Here is a 20,030-nt window from a genome sequence, read left to right as displayed (position 1 = left end):
CATTCTGTCAGTTGGCATTTACATACTTAGACTGCCATTTTCAGTCACATCCCCATTTATAAATTAGCTGTTTCTCACTGTTACCATCCACTCTATTCATTTCCACACTTTTGCATTAAAGCTAATTAAAACTTCTACATATATTAAACATCAGTAGTCCAGTCAGTCCTCCTCTTTTCTTTTAAGAATCCACCACCTACCACCAGGTCTTGAAGACATTTTCCTACAATTTCTTCTAGAAGTTTTATGGTTTTTGCTTTTTATTTTTAGGTTTTTGATCCATTTTGAGTTAATTTTTTGATAAGGTGTGAGATAAGGGTCCTCTTTTCTTGTTTCCTCTATGTATATCCAATTCTTTCAGCACCATCTGTTGAATGGATTGTTCTGCATGAGCTGTGTGAGTTTGACAGGCTAGTAAAAAATCACTTGACCATATATGTGAGGATATATTTCTGAACCATCAGTTTAGTTCCATTGATCTAATGTGTCTGTCTTTAGGCCAGTATCATGCTGTTTTTACCCCTGTAGCTAGGTAATATGATTTAAAGTCTGGAGATGAGGGTTCGCTTTTCCTTCTTTTGATGTTTCTGGCTATTCAGGACCCCTTACCCTTCCAATTAAATTTGATGATCATGTTTTTAATTATCTGTATTGCATTGAATCTATTTATCGATTTCAGTAGAATTGACATCTTAATGATACTTCATCTTCCAATCCATGAGCACGGAATATTCTTCCAGTTATTTAGGACTTTTTTGATTTGTTTTAACATTGAGTTGCAGATTTTGAATACAAGTGCTTTACATGATTAGTTACATTTATTCCTGATTATTTTTATTTTATCTGTCATATTTTATTTTTACCACTCTTTTTTTTTAAAGGTTTATTTATTTATTTATTTCTCTCCCCTCCCCCCCACCCCGGTTGTCTGTTCTCTGTGTCTATTTGCTTTGTCTTCTACTTTGTCCACTTCTGTTGTTGTCAGAGGCACAGGAATCTGTGTTTCTTTTTGCTGCTGGGCAGCTCTCCTTACAGGGCACCCTCCTTGTGCGTGGGGCTCCCCTACGTGGGGGGCACCCCTACATGGCAGGGCACTCCTTGCACGCATCAGCACTGTGCATGGGCCAGCTCCACACGGGTCAAGGAGGCCTGGGGTTTGAAGCGTGGGCCTCCCACGTGGTAGACAGATGCCCTAATCACTGGGCCAAGTCTGTTTCCCTTTTTACCACTCTTTTGACAATTTTAGTTACTGTTATTGATATAATCTTCATTTCTAGACTCTCTTCCAGACCTCTTTCTCCTGTCTTTTCTTTTCAGGCTCTAGTACACCCTTTAGTATTTCCTGAAATTCTGGTCTCTTGCTTAGAAATTCTCTCAGTTTCTGCTTATCTGTGACTATTCTAATCTCCCCTTCATTTTTGAAAGATAGTCTTGCTGGATATAGGATTCTTGGCTGGAAGTTTTTCTCTTGTAGAATCTTAAATATATCAGACCACTGTCTTCTTGTCTCCATGGTTTCTGGTAAGAAATCAGCACTTAATCTTATTGGATATCCCTTATATGTTATGCATTGCTTTTCTCCTCCTATTCTCAGAATTCTCTCTCTGTCTTAGGCATTTGATGTTCTGATGAGTATGTGTCTCAGAGTTGGTCTATTCAGATTTTTTTCTGATTGGAGTACATTGTGCTTCTTGAACATGGATATCTATGTCCTTCAAAAGGGTTAGGAAATTTTCTACCATTATTTCCTCAAATATTCCTTCTGTCCCTTTCCCTTCTCTTCTCTTTCTGAGACACCCATGACATATATGTTTGCACATCTTTTGCTGTCATTTACTTCCCTGAGAACTTGTTCAAATTTTTCCATTCTTTTCTTCATCTGTTCTTTTGTATGTTCACTTTTAGAGGCTATTTCTTCAAGCTCACCAATCCTTTCTTCTGCCTCCACAAATCTGCTATTATATGATTCCAAAGATATTTTTTAAATTTCAGTTATTGCACCCTTCATTCCCATAAGATCTGCTATTCTTCTATGTATGCTTTCAAATTCTTCTTTGTGCTCATCCAGTGTCTTCTTAATATCCTTAATCACTTTAGCCATCTCATTGAATTTATTAAGGAGATATGTTTGAACATCTATGATTAGTTGTCTCAACTCCTTTATGTCATCTGGGGGCTTATCTTGTTCCTTTAACTGGGCCATAGCTTCCTGTTTGTTGGTGCAGATTGTAATTTTTTGTTGGTATCTTGGCATCTGGCTTGCTAGAGTATTTATGCTGGGTGCTGTTTTTCTCTTTAGTTTAGGGCTTCCTGCCCTCTCTCCTGTGCTGGTTTTGCAGTAGGAGCCAAGGATTAGTTGGTGCTATAATCTGCAGAGGTTCAAGCTGCTCACATTGCACCAGGGACCAATGAAGCTTCTTCCAACTTTCTCCTTTGCCAGGTGTAAGAACAGAGTCATACCTGTGTGGAATAATCCAAATTGTGCAGGTCCAGACTGTAGTAGTCCAGAGAGAATGATGAAGCTTCATGCCCCTTTCTCCCCTGCCTGGGATGGGAAGGGAGATGTAGGTGTGGGCAGCAATCTATGCAGTGTGGGTCCAAGATGACTGAAGTTGCCCCAGTACACTTCCAATTTTCAATCTGTGCCAGCTGAAGTTAACTGCAGTTACCTGGTTAGGCTGGTGCAGGGCCCGCCAGCCTCCTCCCTGCTAGCAGTGGGGCTGAAGTCTAGGCTAGGACTGCAGGCTGATCTGTGTGAAAGAAACTGGTTCCTACCATCACTGAGATTTTTGGTCAGCAAGCTTCCCCTCAGGCTGGGGGTGGTCAAAATGGAGGCTACCAACCTTTCTCTGACTTGTACAGATTCACACCCCAGCTATTCCCAGGGTTATACCTTAGCCAGCCAAGACTATAATCAGTATCTGAAATTGGCAGCCAACCATCTCCTCCCCTGTTTTTGGGAAATGGAGCTTCCAATTCCAGCCACAGAATAGCTCCTGGGGCAATTCAAGTTGCCAGAGTAGAATAATCATCAGTTTCTGCAGCTTGACCAGTAATTTCCTGGATAGGCTGGCGCAGGTCCCTGCAGCTTCCTCCCTGTTGAAGGTGGCACTTGGGCCTAGGTTGGAGCTGCATTCTGATCTGGATGGAAAGAAGCCAGACACTACCAGCACTGTGATTTTCATTCCACCTCGCTTCCCCTCGTGGGAGGTGTAGAGTTAGGATGATGGCTACCAGCCTCTTTCTGACTTGGACAAGCTCAAACTTTAGCTGTTCTCAGGATTATACTTTAGCCCGCTGAATTTACTCATCAGTAGCTGAAATTGGTGCCCAATTGCCTCTTCCTCACATGTTTTTGGAAAGTGGAGCTTTCATTTCCAGCCACAGAACAGCTCCCAAGGCAGCTTGTGCCTCCAGTGGAGGATGGGCACCAGCCTCAGTGGCGTGGAACACTCTACTTATGAGACTTCTCTTCAGGTGGGCAGTCTCCTCCTCCTGTTCCTTCCAGGATGTTGCAGGATGCTCTTCTGGCCTCCTGGAGCCCCCAAACAAGTGTTTCAGCTAGCTCCAGATAGCTCTGGGTATTTACTAACTGCCCTGTAGCGGGAGCTGACTCTAGGAACTCCTTACTTCACCACCATCTTGCTGGTTCTCCACCTCCTAACATTTTTACATGTTTACTCCTATACCAAATGCACTGTCTCTTTTCCACAAAACATCCTTTTCAGTCCACTTCTCAAAGCCCTTAAATGTCTGCCCATCTCACTGCAGAATCTAGATTTTGGCTCCTTCTCTGAGCCATGTTTTTCCACACTCCTCCTTTCTCAATCCAATTTAGCCACACTCTCCTCTTAAATACATACATACACACACACACACATACACAAATTGTGACACAGTTTGCATAGTTCATTCATTTAGGTGTTTGCCCAGACATCTTCTTTCAACCACACCTAGAATAACATCCTTTTCGACCTACTCTCCACACTATATCCCTTATCTGGCTTATCTCCACTCACCTGGCTTTGTTTTCTCACTTACTGTCACCTAAAATATTACAGATTTTCTACATACCAACACTTGAATGATGTCTCAATGAAATCAAGAATTTTGATGTGTTCACTCTGTATATACTGTACTTTGGGGCGGTGTCTGGCACATCATAGGTGCTCCGTAAATATCCATTGAATGAAATTATTACATCTTTTGAGATTCAAATTCAGCAACAGAAGTCTAGGCTTCTACTTTCATGAGTATTGTGTGTGTATAAGGGGGGGTGTCCATAGCAAAATCAATAGAAACTCTCTTTTTAAAACATGGGAAAATATTGACAAGCAGAAAGAATAGAAATTACAATCACCATGAATTTTACTACTCAGAAATAAACATTAACATTTTAGTGAATTTTTTTAATCCTTTGTTTTCCTAAGAAAATTCTGCCACTAATTTTAAATACAATTTATTAAAAAGTTCTGTTTTTTGCATTTGTATTTGCAGTGATTCAAGTTTATTCTCTCGCTATGGAAGTTAAGAATGTGCTTTCCAAACCCCTATTATATATATTCCAGATATAAGAAAATACTCGAAAGTATTATCAAATGTAATCAATGGCCCAAAAAGCGTTCAAGTCACAATTATATATATGCACATACACACATACTCCAAGACAATTCTCCCTTTCACCTTTTTTTCCCTCCAAATTTGGACCAGCTTGTTCAGATATATTTGCTAAAAGGAAAAATTTTAAAGAACTCAGTTTCCCTTCCTAATCTCTTCAATGTACAATACAAAACTATTAGATTATATGTTTAATTAGGATTATCAGTTTTAATTGAAAGGCATTCTCAAAGGAAATTGCAAATTTTCTTTGGAAACTATTTGCTTGTCAAAATGCCCAAAAATTTCGTATTGTTCTGAATAGTGTAACAGACTTTCTGTCCATTTCTACATTCTCAGGATTCAACAAAATGAAACATAAGCATATACGGAGTAAAAGGTAACAGGAAAACAGAAATTTGGTAGGCAAAGGGGATGATAAAATGTAATACTTTTATCCTAAGACATAAAAGCCTTAAAATGAATATGACACAATAGCAAAAAGCATTTACACTTAGGTAGGAATTTACAATATTGGTTTTATTCATTTTATTCTCGAAATGCGCAGGGATTTTAAAAATTATTTTTATTTTTAAACCAAAGTCTTCTCCTATTTCTTTTCAATTTTCCTGATGCTGGACGTAGTCAATTTTGTAGGTACTTAAACTAGACACATTCCCTGCCTTTGGGAGAAACTTACAGCTCCTTTACATCCACCTCAGCCTCCTCCAGCGGCATTTGCTGTAGGCTAGGGGCAGAGGTGATTTCTTTGGAGACTTAAAGGATGCACAGAAGCAGTTGAACATGAAAGTATGACAAAAGAAAGAGGGAAAGGATGATAAAGAACTATTTTTGTCTTTAAAAGGTCACCGTGAAATTTGTATTAAAAGGCATGATAGCAGTAACAAACAGCCTCAGAGCTCTGCGGGAAAAAGCTTTGCACCAGCAGAGCGTAGATCTGCGCTCCCTTATCAGGGGCCTCGCCATAGGATCGCTTCCTGAGAGATGTCTTCGGGGAAGTGATTCATATTTGGGGAAGAGCTCTCTGGTAATATGTGGGACAGAACCGTTAACATGAAAACAGAGAGTAACAGCCATTCAATAGATTTCTTTATCTTTGAGAGCACGTTAACTTTTCCATATAGTGAGAATGAATTATGTCCTCAGCTACAAATAATCAATATGGGAAAAGTCATAAATGATACACAACCTATTCACTGTTAGCATTAGACCCCAATACCTTGGTCAGGTCTTTTGAATCCAGATTGTGTTTTCAGACAAGTTTACCCACCAAATTATCAATTACATAACTGAGCCCAAGAAATATCCAGCTTTCAGGTTAAAATATTGATTGTTGTAGACATCTTTAAAATGTTTCTGAATAAATTACAAAGCACCATAAATGTATTCGAGATTAAATAACAGAAATGGAAGAGAGGCAACACAGCATGATTGGTCCCTCCCTTCCCCCAAGAAGTGATATTAAAATATGTATCATATATTTAGATATAAACTTGATAAGACATTCTAGAACTCAAAGATTAAACCTACAAGATCAAAGCACATTTAATGCACTAGGGGAATAAACTGATAGAATAATCAGCACTAACACAGTTGCTGACCTTTGAAACAACTGAGGTTTTTTTGGGGTTGGGGGGAGGCCTGGAGTCAGGCCCATACCCCCACCCAAAAAAATCCAGTCACATATATGGGAACTATATCAGACTAGCATAATATTTTACACTATATCAGATATTTTTACTAAAGGTCAGTAGAGTGATGTCTACAAAATCTTCAGAGATAGTATGTTCATTTTAAGAATTTAAGTCCAGTTAAAATGCCATGCTGATAGGAAAGCAACAGACCTATATTTTGAACATGTTAGAGACTACAAAATACATTTCCTTTGAAACCCTGTTTAGAAACAACTGGAAAATGAACTTCAAACAAGGGATGGATGAGAAAAAAAGTATATCTAAAAGGACTGTCAGTGATCACTGAATCCATTAAACTGTAGAATCAAGTTTCAAACATATGTGAAGAATATGTTTACTGTCTTAGCACTGGGTACCTAGAAAGCAAGACTGAGGCAAAGTTTACATGTTAAAACAGGATTTACTGCGATGTGCAACTCCCACGCACCACACTGTAAGGGAAAAGAAGGAGAGAAGTTAAATATAAGGCAGCACTTTGCCAAACTGGCTACAGCTACCAAAAGTCCCCAGATGTTTACTTCGAGATCCAATCTTTCAATAGTCTTTCAAATAGGCCATGTGGAAACTTTATGCCACAGAAGAGTCTACCAGGGGAAGGAAGGACATATATTTCATCCCCTTTTTAAACCTAAAGGTATTAATTTGCAGCATTTTTGTGTTACTTTGCTGGGGAAGCCAAATCCCTTGTCTTGCAGCAGGATATTTCATCTGAATTTAGAAGTGTCAGAAGAAGTCAGAGCCTATATTGACTTGAGTAGATCAAACCAGAGTTCATAGTCCCTGAGGCTTTTCAATGGCAAGTACGTGGGAAGCCACGCCAAAGTCTGATTCACATACTGGGGGAGGCTGGGACAGCTCACACTGTTCAAAAGTCTGGTGGTCTTCAGACTTCTCTACTGAAGAAATGACTAAGGTCTGGATGGTAGATGGGGCTCAGCACATCTGCAGAGGTGCATAAGCTTAACATGAGAACAGTAAGATCAAGTGCCATAAATCCTGACATTGTGGAAATTACCGTAACAAATCTAGCAAAATTTGAGAAAGGGGAGAGAGTATGGGGAGTGATGTAATTGTGCTCATTTCCTCACTGCTAGGGCTCAGAATATAACATTTAGGCTGATAAATTAAGACATCGAGGTATAAATAAATATAAGTTAATGAAAAACTACAGTGAAAATACTACAATAAGTTAAAATGTTAGTGATGGAAGGGAGAAGAGGAAACATAAAAAGTAGAGACATACTCCATTCATTATTATGCTCTCTCTCTCTCTCTCTATATATATATATACAATATTAAGAAATAAAAAATAAATGTATTATATAAAACTAGAAATGTAAAGGTAACAACTAGACCTAAATTAAAACCTCCCAAATGCTCCATAGAAGCACAAAAACAAATAAAAGGAAATACAAAGCATATAATGAAAGAATGTATTTCAAAAAGCAGAGGAAATTTTAAAAATACAATGCAAAATTTAGGGGAATCATCAGTGTCAAAAGAATTAAAGAAAAGATGTGTGATTGGACCACAAAGTGACTCAATAATATACTATTTACAAGAGACAGGTCTAAAATATGACACAAATAGGCAGAACATTAAAGCATGGAAATGGCAAACCAGGTAAATGAAAACAAACAAAGCAATGGACATGTTTTTAATATTAAAACATTAAATTCAGCATAGAAATGAGTAAAGAGCAAAAAGAACAACTGATAAAGATAAAGAATACAACTGTTAATGAAGAGAAAAATAATATCTAACTACTAATTAAGGGCATCACAATTCATGAATCAGAAGCAGAAAATATGGGTTAAAAAACATCAACTATTAACTGACTTTAATTTATCTCTTTCAGTCTATAAGATATCAGGTACATTAAAAGTAAGGATATAGTGTATCCAAGTGTATAATTAATAAGGAATATCTCACTAATATACAAAGTACATTGTACTATATATAATTAATATGTAACTATATCAAATATACTTAATATTAAATATATTTATAAATAGCATATTTAACTATTCATGAAATTTTCACATAAACAAATGCCATCTGCAAATTTCCAGAAGTAGAAGTACGAAAACATTCTCTGATAAAAATGCAATAAAACTGAAATTAATAATTTCAATAACATTATACCATCTGGAAAATAGAACCTTTGGCAAGTTTTCTTAAGTCTAAGAGAAATTTAAAACTTTATATATAATTAGGGGAAAAAAAGAATAAAATACTTCATGTCAGACCTTAAGTTTTGTAATCAAATTAGTGATCAGGGAAAATTTGTAATTTTTAATACTCATATTTATAAACAAGAACAAATGAAAAGAAATTAGTTACAAATCAGTTTAAAAATTTAGGAAAATAGAAATAAAATAAACTTAAAGAAAGCAGAGTGAAGCAATTAAAGAGAAAAACTAATGAATTATAAAACAGAAAAACCTTGAATAAATAAATATAAGAACAGACTTTTAAAACTTATAATAATAATAAAGAGTGGGGAACCATGAAAAAGGAGATAGAACAAGACAAAAAATAGAAAAAGAGATGGGAGAAAAAAACTACAGATGTAAAGTTAAAATAAAATAAAAGACTAATTCACTCAAATATACTTAGATATAGATATGCATTATTTTAGGGAAATATAAATAACAATACTGAACCTCACATAAGATGAAAAATCCAAATGCACCAGTTCCCACAGAAAAAATAGTTTTCAAAGAGCTACCCTTTCTATCACCATCAATCTTTAAAAATGCCCACACAATTGTACAGTACAAGTATATCAACATTTAAGGAAGAGATATCAATATTATTTAAAATGTTTCTTTGCATAGAAAATTATGGATAGTTCCCAAGTATTTTTAGGAAGCTAAAAATACTTCCTACTACAGCAAGAAAGGAGAGAGAGAGAGAAAGGCAGTGAGAGGAAGGGAGAAGGGGAAGGGAGGGAGAGAAAGAAAAATATTACAGTCTTACTCATAACTACTGGTGCAAATTTTCCCAAAAAGGCAACAAAAAAGAAACCTGTAAAAGATAATGCATTACAATAAAGTAGGTTTATTCCAATAATTCTGGTCTGGCTTAGTATAATGAAATCTATTAATATATATATACTCACAATTTTTTTTAATGAAAGAGAAAATACCAACAATATAGGAATAGATGAAGTCTTTCTTAACATGGTTTGTCCTAACTCAAATAAAATCATGATGTTTAATGCAAAAGAACTAGAACCATTGGAATCATCCTATTAAAGTTAATTAATGTTAACTGGCATCAATATTTGACATTGATCTGGATATGCCAGCTGAGACCATTAGATAAGGGAAATAAAAAATTGGTATGAAAGTTAGAAAGGAAATAGCAAAACACTACCATTTCCTAGAAATATGACTTATACTGATAAAATCTGAATCAAGCATATAACTTGAAAATCTAAAAATTGTGCATGTAATAAAACTAACATAAAAAGTCTATGCGAAAAATTATCTACCATAAACAAAGTCAATAGAAAACTCAATAAGGTAAGAAAAAATCCTATCACAGAAGGCTAATATCCTCATTATATAAGTGGCTTTTATAAACTGATAAAAATATTAAAACCAATAAAAATGGGGTATGAAACAGCTCATAGAAAAGAAATTTAATTGGATCTTAAACATATACAAAGATGCTCAAGTCCATTCATAACAAAAGAAATGGAAATTAAAATTGTGAGGTATCACTTTTCACCCAGTATTTAAAAAAATAAAAGCATGTGGGAAAAAAACAGGTCTTTTTATAACACTGCTGAAGTAAACACTTAAAAGCTCTATGAAGAGATTTTTGACAATAAATATTCAAATCAATTCAAAATATCTGTAACTTTCACCTAACAATTCAACTTCCAGGAGTACATCTCAAAGATACATGAAAAAATGGTAAAAGAGGAAAGATCCTCATTCAGTCTGATGCTATTTGCAACAGTGATTGTAAACTAATTGTGTCCATCAAAATGAGACTGTTTAAATAAACTTGATATATCCATACAATCAAATACTAGATAGCCCTAAAAAAGAAAGAGGCAAGTCTTTACCTAAGGATACATAATAAGTGGACAAAAAAATGTGCAGAACCATGTTTCTAGTATGTTACCACAAGTGAAAAATGTTACATTCATATGCTTGTAAATGCATATCCTAAAGGAGTCACAATTAATTTGTATTAGTGCCTCTGGGGAGTGATACTAGTGATTGAGTTCATAGATGAAGACTTACTTTTCATTTTGTATCTGTTTATAAGACATGTACATAAAATTTTAAATGAAGAGATTTATTTTTAAAAGGAAAGCTCATTAATTACTAGATACAAAATTGAAAATTTCAATTTAATAATTAAGAACAAAGAGTAATTAGTTAATCAATCTAGAATGGGTAAATGAATTGCTGTATAGTAATACAACGATAGCAGTAAAAAGAATGAACTATTGCTATAAACAACAACATGGATGAATCTCACAGACATAAACCAAACCACAAAGCATGCATATGATTCTAATTTTTTGACGGTCAAAAATAAATTAATTGATGGTAATCAAGTCAGAATAATGTTTCTCTTTGGGAAGTGGTGACAGAGAAGGTTGCCTGTGGAAGCTTCTGGGTGCTGGTAATGTCCTTTATCTCCATCTGGGTGGTGATTACATGGGTGTAACAAATCATTTTTTGCGTTTTACTGCATGTTAGCTGTATTTATACTTAATACAGGAGCTTTCAAAATGCCGTGGGCCTAAACTGAATGGAAATGATCCAGCTGACCTATAAGCCATTTCCTACACGGACTTTTAGTCTAGTCAGGCACCCCGCACAAATGTATTAATTTCCTAGGGCTGCCATAGCAAATTACCACAATCCTAGTGGCTTAAAGCAACACAAATTTATTCTCTCATAGTTCTGAAGGCTGGAAAGCTGCAACCATGCTCCCTCTGAAGGCTCTGGGAAAGAATCTTTCCTTGCCTCTTCCCGGCAGTTTCTGGCAACTCCCAGCATCCTTGGCATTTCTTGGCTTGTAGCTGCAACACTCCAATCTCTGCCTCTGTCTTCTTGTATCCTTTTTTCCCCATGAATCTCCAAATCTTCCTCTTCTCTTAAGGACTCCCAGCTATTGTATTTAGGGTCCATCCTAATCTAGTATAAGTTCATCTTAGCTTAGTTACATCTGCAAAGAGCCTATTTCCAAATAAGGATATATTCACAGGTATGGGGAGTTAGGACTTCAGCATATCTGTAAGGGAACACAATTCAACCCCCGACAGATGACTTCACACCATCTGCTTGCTTTTCTAATCCAACTTTTGCTCTTATGATATGGATATTCTGATAGGGTCTTTTCACTGCAAGTGAATTTTTCATCATGCAAATATCAAATATTTGACTAATTTTCAGTTTTCATTGGGAAGTTTGGCACCATACAGATATGCATTTGACAATGTGTTATTTATATAGCAAATTCTAAGGATAGCTTTCACATGTATGTCCCCAGTCTGTGCCTCCAGTGACAATCCTTGGCTGTGCTTGCTCTTTCGAATGAATCATTTTAGGCTGACAGCCTAAAAAGTCTAAAAATTCTATTGACTCTGCAATTCTAAAAATTCTATTGACTGTGCAAAAGAATTTACCAGGGCCACCTGTAGGAGTTAAAAGAAAAGAATTTATCAGGGCCACCTCTAGGAGCTAAAAGAAAAGCAGGGGACCTGTAATTAAGCCTAATCATCACTCCCAAGACCATCTTGGATGGCATTTGCCTCCTGCTGAATACAAATCTGCAATCCCACTCAGAGCAGAAATGAGCATTGCTTTGCCAAGGTTTATAATAAGCAACCCTCAGAGTGACCAACAATAATTTCTTTCACTAGTTTTAACTTCTGAAAATAGTTTCAGAGCTTTAGGACTATAAAGAGAAAGGGTTAGGCGGCGGACTTGGCCCAGTGGTTAGGGCGTCCGCCTACCACGTGGGAGGTCCGCGGTTCAAACCCTAGGACTCCTTGTTCCGTGTGCAGCTGGCCCATGCGCAGTGCTGATGCGTGCAAGGAGTGTCCGCGTAGGGGAGCCCTCCGCGCAAGGAGTGCACCCCATAAGGAGAGCCGCCCAGCACAAAAGAAAGTGCAGCCTGCCCAGGAATGGCGCCGCCCACACGGAGAGCTGATACGAGATGATGCAACAAAAAACACAGATTCCCGTGCCGCTGACAACAACAGAAGCGGACAAAGAAGAAGACGCAGCAAATAGACACAGAGAACAGACAACCGGGGTGGGGGAGGAAGGGGAGAGAAATAAATAAATAAATAAATAAATAAATAAAGAGAAAGGGTTATCTAACCAACTAATATCTGCAGTGACTAACCTTGACCAGTAGTTCGATAATTGCCCTGGCTGTGGCCAGTCTAATCAAAAGACAATGAGCTAGAAATCCAATTATAATTTAAAACAAATCTTTTCCCCACAATAGGCTAAAGGTAAAGAACCAGGAGCACAGTCAGGAGATAAATTACACTTAGACAGCACATGGAGTGACTACATACAAAGAAGATCATTCATCATGGCCTGGAAACAACTCTGTTTGCATCCACACAAGGAGTTAGAGTATTTGTCTATCATCAGTAGGATAATGAGCTTTGCAGATATAATATATATATATAAAATCTTAGGAGGAATTCTTGCTCTCCCAATAGGTAACCTAAGCTTGGGACATAAGCCAGAAAATTGCAGAGTTAATGAACTTAACCATAATTTTGTAATCAGAAATGCAGACAGAAAATATTTTAATGTTAACATTTGTATAAGTTCTGTCTCATTTTGAAAAAAAAAATTTTTCTTTACATTATTTAAGGAGATGCAAAGTGAGCACAATAATTTATTCAGTGTTCAGAGCCTTTAAAGGTCTTAGTGCAGCCCCTCTCAAGGTGCTCTCACCTTCTCCAATCAGCTCTACCTTACTTTTTCATCTAGGCAGTAGTGAGGACAGAGTTTCCTATGTTCTTGGAGACAGTATAATGTAGAACAGTGGTTCTTAACATGGACTGCACATTTGAATCACCCAAGAAGTTTTAAAAAACCCAGAGGTCCTGGTCCCATGCCCATAGATATAATTTAATTGTTCAAGGGTATATACTGATGGTTAATAGCTACAAAAAGTTCCTCAGATTCTAATACAGAGTGTGAATGCAAGCCACTGGTATAGTGGTTCATCCAGCAGGCTCAGGAATCAGATTACTTGAGTTTTGATCAGAGTCAATAAATAAGGGTTGTATTTTATACAATGTTTATATGTTCCCTTAGTGTACTAGTCTGCCAAAGGGGTGCTGATGGAAAATACCAGATACTGATTGGTTTTTATAAAGGGTATTTTTTTGGGGTAGGAGCTTACAGATACCAAACCACAAAGCATAAGTTACTTCTTATGCCAAAGTCTATTTCCACGTGTTGGTGCAAGATGGCTGTCAACATTTGACAGGGTTCAAGCTTCCTAGGTTCCTCTCTTCCCAGGTCGTCTTCTCTCTGGGCTTAGGGTTCCTCTCTTCCCAGGGCTCTGGCTTCAATTTCAAACTCCAACATCAAAACTCCAACATTAAGAGCTCTTAACTCTGTCCTTTGCCATGCCTTTTATCTGTGAGTCCCCACCCTTTGGTGGGTGGGGACTGCTGGCACAAGAGGTTTACATAATTACTTAATCAAGTAAGCCTATGAATCCAATATAATTTAATATGCCCGGAGGAAAAGATAAGTTTACAAACATAATCCAATATTTCTTTTTGGAATTCATCAATAATATCAAACTGCTACACTTAGGAAATACAGTTATCTCAAAAACTAAGTAGGTTACTCCTGATGTACTTGCTTCTGGTCAGCATTACATGCTGCTAACCACACTTACAGTTTTCTCCTTAATATCATTCTCAAATCTGCTTTATTTATTTATTTATTTTTTGCCATCTTATTCTACCCACATGCCAGTTTCCCTCAATTTTATCCTGGCTGCATCAAAACTATCTGGATTGAAAAAACAAGTTGAAAATATTTGATTATTAATTGCTATAGGGGCATGGTATCCTTGGGTTCATAACTCAGAGCTTTTGTGAAGTTACATTCCTTAATATTTGTGATCCAGATATGTTACAACACTGAAAGTTCCTGAATTTCTGTTCTGTCTTTCTTCTCATTCTGTTTTCAAATTGACATGTTCCTTTCTGAGACCATTTATTGCTTGTTATCCCTGGTTAATAGCAGGTGATAGCAACCAATATACATTTATATTCTGATTTTTTCATTTTCTTTCTATAGAACAGTTGACTTAGGCACATGCTCTCTTTTCTAAGTTCTTGTAGAAAATATTTTTATTAAATATCATGCCACTATACAACAGGGATAGATATTTTGCTAGCTTCTGTTATCAATTTCTGGGCCAATTTTCAAACAATAGCTAAATATGCTGTATATTTTAGGTTTTGATAAAACATCATCCCACCTCTTCTATATTACCAATTTCTATATTAAAGTAATTGCTAGCTACAGAAATGAAAAAACACCAAAATCTTAAAAGGTATAACTCATTTACATTATAATCCAACATGAGTTAGCATATGGGCTGCTGGAATAGGCAGAGGCGGTTTCTATTCTGTGCAATCCGGCTTCTTCTACATTATTCTCTAGGGCAGGGGACAGCAAAATTTTTCTGTAGAGAGCCAAACAATAAATATTTTAGGTACTACAGTTCATACAGTTTTAGGCACAACTACTTAACTTGGCAATAGAAGCAAAAAAAAAAAAAAAAGTAGCATTAAACAATACATAAACTAATGAGCCTGGGTCTTTGCCAATAAATCATAATTTACAAAAGAAGGTGGTCAGCTAGATTTGGCCCACAGGCATTAGTTTGCCCTGTGCTGCAGGGCCTTAGAGACTACTGATTCTCTATATCTGCCTATCAGGCGAGAGAATAAAGAGTACAAAGAATATATCATGATTTGTTTATACGCCAATTCTTGAAGTGGCATATATCGCACAGGTCCATATTCCATTAGTCATAATTCACCGTCATGGTCACCTAACCATAGGCAAGACAAGAAAATGTAGTGCACTCTGTGCCCCAAAGAAGAAACAGAGTTGGGGCTGTGCTTATATAGCTCTGCTATATAGATGTAAAAAGAATATATTAACAACCATTAACATACTTTGTAATGACTACTATTTTTAAATGTTTGCATAAGAGGGGAAATGAGGTACATTAGATTCTACTGGTGGAGTTGCTCCCTGATTGGTCATTAGGGGAATGTTATTGCTCTTTGTTGTGTCAGTCATGTCTCCTGTAAAAGAGGTAAAGGATGTAAATTTTGTTTTAGATCACATTCAATGTTTGTAGTATAGGATTCTATTTCACTGATATATCATTTGAAAACTTCTGTTATACAGAGAAGAGAAAACTGAAGCTCAAAGAGGTTTAATGGCTTGCATAAAACCACACATAGTGGTATAGCCAAGTTCATAGCTTTTTCCTAACTCTAAATCTAGCCCTCTCCATACCAACCCCTGAATAACTCCTTTGAAACTGAAAGCCATTTTTACTGCTGCCCCATGTTTCTTTTCATTTTTAGTGGTAAATATCTGTATTGCTAGTTTTATTAGAAAAACTTGTATATATAGCTGATTTTTTTTCACTCTATTTTTTTTTTAAATGTTACATTCAAAAAATGTAAGAGGTCTCCACATGCCCCCTACCCCTTCACCCCACTCCTCCCATATCAACCTCTTTCATCATCATGGGACATTCATTGCATTTGATGAATACATTTTGGAGCACTGCTGCACCACATGGATAATGGTTTACAATGAAGTTTACACTCTCCCCCAGTCCACCCAGTGGGCCATGGCAGCACATACGTTGCCTAGCATCTGTCCCCGCAGTACCACCCAGGACAACTCCAAGTCTTGAAAATGTTCCCACATCATATCCCTTCTTCCCTCTCCCTACCCTCAGCAGCTACCAAGGCCACTTTCTCCACATCAGTGCTACAATTTCTTCCATTACTAATCACAATAGCTCCATATTGCATCCATCATCCATTTGGAATCTAAGCCCTCTCGCAATCTAGAGGTGGAGTGGACATAACCATCCCAGGGTCCACAGGATGGAGGAATAGAGTATGGATTAGAGTGGGCTTACTGATATTCTCCTATGGAACTATATAGGTGATTTTAAAAGACATGATGTTTTCTAATGCATAATTCATTAGAGCCAGAGAGGATCATTTTTTCTCGAAAGACAAACCTCTGAGGTTAGTGTGGAAGACAATGGAAAAACAGATTTTACTTTACAAATTACCTGTATCAAACCATCCAGAACATCAATCCCATCATGTAAGTCTTACTTCATATAACAAGTCATTAATAGGAAATGCACAAAAAAAAAACTTTATATTCTCTAATCTTCTAGTCAAACACAATTTTTCTTCATTTTTTAAGACATGAAAATAAAATGCATTGCAAATAATTGCATTATTATTGTAATGAGGGGTAGCAGTCAAGTTTAATACAGCTTTTAGCTGAAGTAACCTTATTTTCTTACATTCTTGTCAGGATTTTTTTTTTCCTAATCAGACCTTGTGATGGTTAGGCTAATGTATCAACTCAGCCAGGTAATTGTGCCCAGTTGTTTGGTCAAGCAAGCACGGGGCTAAGTGTAATACAAGAACATTTATGAACTTTAGTTACCACTGACTTTTCTGCATAGATAGCTGATTACATCTACATCAACCAGAGATTGCCCTCAGCAATGAGTGAAGCTTTATTTAATCAGTTGAATGCCTTAAAAGGGGAAGTGATTTCAGCATTGAGAGAGAATTTCCCAGCTAGTCTTTGGACAGCCAATGTCTCCTGGAAATTCATCGAGGACCTTCAGTGGACTGTCATTGGAGCCCCTGGTCTGCAACCTCCCTGAGGAAGGTGGACTTCTGTGTCCCCATGGTCATGTAAGAGACTCTTAGAAATCTCACACTATTTACAGATATCCCCTGTTGAACCCTGAATAATACAGGCCTAAACAAGGTACACATTAAATTTTTTAAAATTTAAAATATGTTAATAATCCATTCTGAGATTAAGGTACAATTGGATTTCTAAGTCCTTAGGGACATGAGTAAAATATTTACTCTTCCCAAGAAGGCAGGTGAGTGTTATCCCTGAACTGGGTAGCTTCAATTACATCCCTTTCTCCTTTGAGGCCGAGGTTTGATCTTCCTAGCAGAAGAAACTGGGTTTTCTTTGTCTCCCAACTCTTTTTACTCGGTGCTCAAGAAATATGACCTGCTTTCCTGATACCACCACAAAATTCTCCCGAGAATAAAGCATTCACCTTCTAGGTTTCCAGAGAAGCCCAGAAGAATTTCTTCTGGACCCAGACGAAATTGTACCAGACACCTGAAATGATGAATTCCATAAACATCATCTTCCCTCCTTGGGGACCATAGAATTTTTTTTTTCATTCAGGAATATTTCTCCTTTAGAATATGACTGGAAGTCCTGCACATCTTTCCTGAGCTGCTCCTTCACCACTGCAGAAAGGAGGATGCTCTCAGTTTGTCCAGCTTGGGCTTCAGGGTGGACCAGGTCTGCAGCTTCCTCTCAACACAGGAAACAGTCTGACCTCCTTACAGCCGTAATCACGGCACACTTCTTTGCCAAGTTCTCCATTGGTTTTTGGTTCCTTCTCCAGTGTTTTCAGGTCTGTATCCTGCAGACACTCCAGTGCTATTTCTGGGGCATGGACAGAAACACCTTTGTGTTGTCCAGGAGCAGGGTCAGGCCAGCAGCCCCCAGGCCCCTGCACCAATGGACCACATCCCCCTGGGGAAGAAACGTGGGTCCTGCAGTGTGGTGGACCCGGCCCACGTGGATGTCATGAGACCTGCAGAGCTCTGCATGCGGCTCCTACTCTTGCACTTTCAGCCCCAGCACTGTGGGATCCAACCCTCTGGGACCCCAGGAGTCCCACAGGGTCCTGGGCGTGGCTCCCTCACCTGCCCACTACAATTTTCAGTTTGTGGTTGACCAGAAAGAGCAAAGTAAGAGAACAGTCAACATTCGGACTCGAGATAGTCGTCGACTTGCGGAGAGGGACTTGACTGCGGCCATGGAGTGGCTGCTCAAGCTGCAGAATGCCAGGGTACCAAATACTGAAGAAATTTTCTGAGTCTGTGTACCCAGATGGGGCTGAGACCTCCAGGAGCCACCAGCTTCCCTTAACAGGGGACCCCAACACAAATGATAAAGCATGAAGAACCCCAGACCTCAGAATTCTTGTGCAGGCATGTAACTCTGCTCTCTCCTGAAAACACTTGGTTTGGGGACCTTGCCCAAGGAAGGAAGCTGTAGCTGTTTGGATGTGAGGAGAGTGTAACTGAAAATAATAAACTTGAAGCTACTGGGAGAAAAAAAAAGTCTTCTGCTTTAATAGAGAGATGGAATGTTTCAGCTACCTACCAAAAAGGTAAGATTTTTCATATACTGCCTGCATTCATTCCCTGTGGCTGCGTTAGCAAATGATTCACAAACTGAGTGACATAAAGCAACAGAATTTCATTCTCTCATGGTTCTAGATTCCAGAAGTCCAAAATCAAAGTGTTGGCCAGGCAGTATGTGAATAATCCCAACTCTGAAATAATTTCTAGCCAGTGAAGACCAGTGATTTGGGAGTTGAATCATGTCTCCCACAAAACATGTTCAAATCTTAATCCATGTGCCATTTGCAAATACGATTTTTGAAAGATGTTATTATTCGTTAAGGTGTGGCCAAATTGAATCAGGGTCAGTCTTGATAAGTATAACTGGGAAGCCTTGTCCGGGAGGAAATTCCAGTGCAGTCAGTCAGTAGAAGCTCACAATCAGCAGAAGGCAGAAGAAGCCAGAGAAGAGAGCGACATCGTCACGTGAGAGGGGACATCGTCACGTGAGAGGGGACGGCAGCCTCAGAATGCTGCTGCCCAGGGAGAGAACACGACCTTGACGGCCGCTTAATTTTGAAGTACTAGCCTCCAAAACTGTGATTCGATGCTTATTTTTTAAGCCAATCCATTTGTGGTATTTGTAAAGCACCTCTGACAAATCGTTAGAAAATAAACTTCCTCTCTTTTCAGAATTTACCATTTCAGTCTTGAAAACCCTTTCTCCTTTCTTAATCAACCATAATTTGAAATCCTTTCTTTACAGTAAGTAGACTTTGACATGTTATGAATAAAACAACATTCTCTCTTCTATACCACCATCTTTAATTGTGTATAGTCTTCATCCAAATCAAATTCAACCATCAAATTGATTTTCCCAGTGTCACATTTATTCATTCCATCTACAGCCTTCCCAGTATTTTTTTGTCTTTATCATGTCTTCTACTTACCTCTTTTCAGTTGACCTAGTTCTTTTCCTACTAACTCCTATGCTTTATTTCCTGTATTCAATCCTTAGGAAAGATATTATGGCTGGGTCCAAAAAACAATTTAAATCCCAAGTTTTATGCTCAAAATTCCTTCTCCTAAGCTGAAAAATAATATATCGGACCTAGGCAAACTGAGGTTCCCAAGTCAAACCAGAAATAATCTGTATATATGGGACAGTGAGCATTATCAAAGGTAGGAGGATACTGGGTTAGAAAGAATCCACTTAAACTTTTCCTCTAAATGGCAGCTTACTA

The 20,030-nt window shown here is 37.7% G+C and overlaps 1 pseudogene; it reads right to left on the bottom strand.

The window, feature by feature from the left end:
• Positions 1-17,541: 17,541 nt before the first annotated feature.
• LOC101446687 (peroxiredoxin-like 2A pseudogene) lies at positions 17,542-18,267 on the bottom strand (annotated as a pseudogene).
• Positions 18,268-20,030: the final 1,763 nt, after the last annotated feature.

Source organism: Dasypus novemcinctus, chromosome 4 (assembly GCF_030445035.2).
Source record: "Dasypus novemcinctus isolate mDasNov1 chromosome 4, mDasNov1.1.hap2, whole genome shotgun sequence".
Classification (NCBI taxonomy): Eukaryota; Metazoa; Chordata; class Mammalia; order Cingulata; family Dasypodidae; genus Dasypus; species Dasypus novemcinctus.
This window is presented reverse-complemented; position numbering and strand designations above follow the sequence as displayed.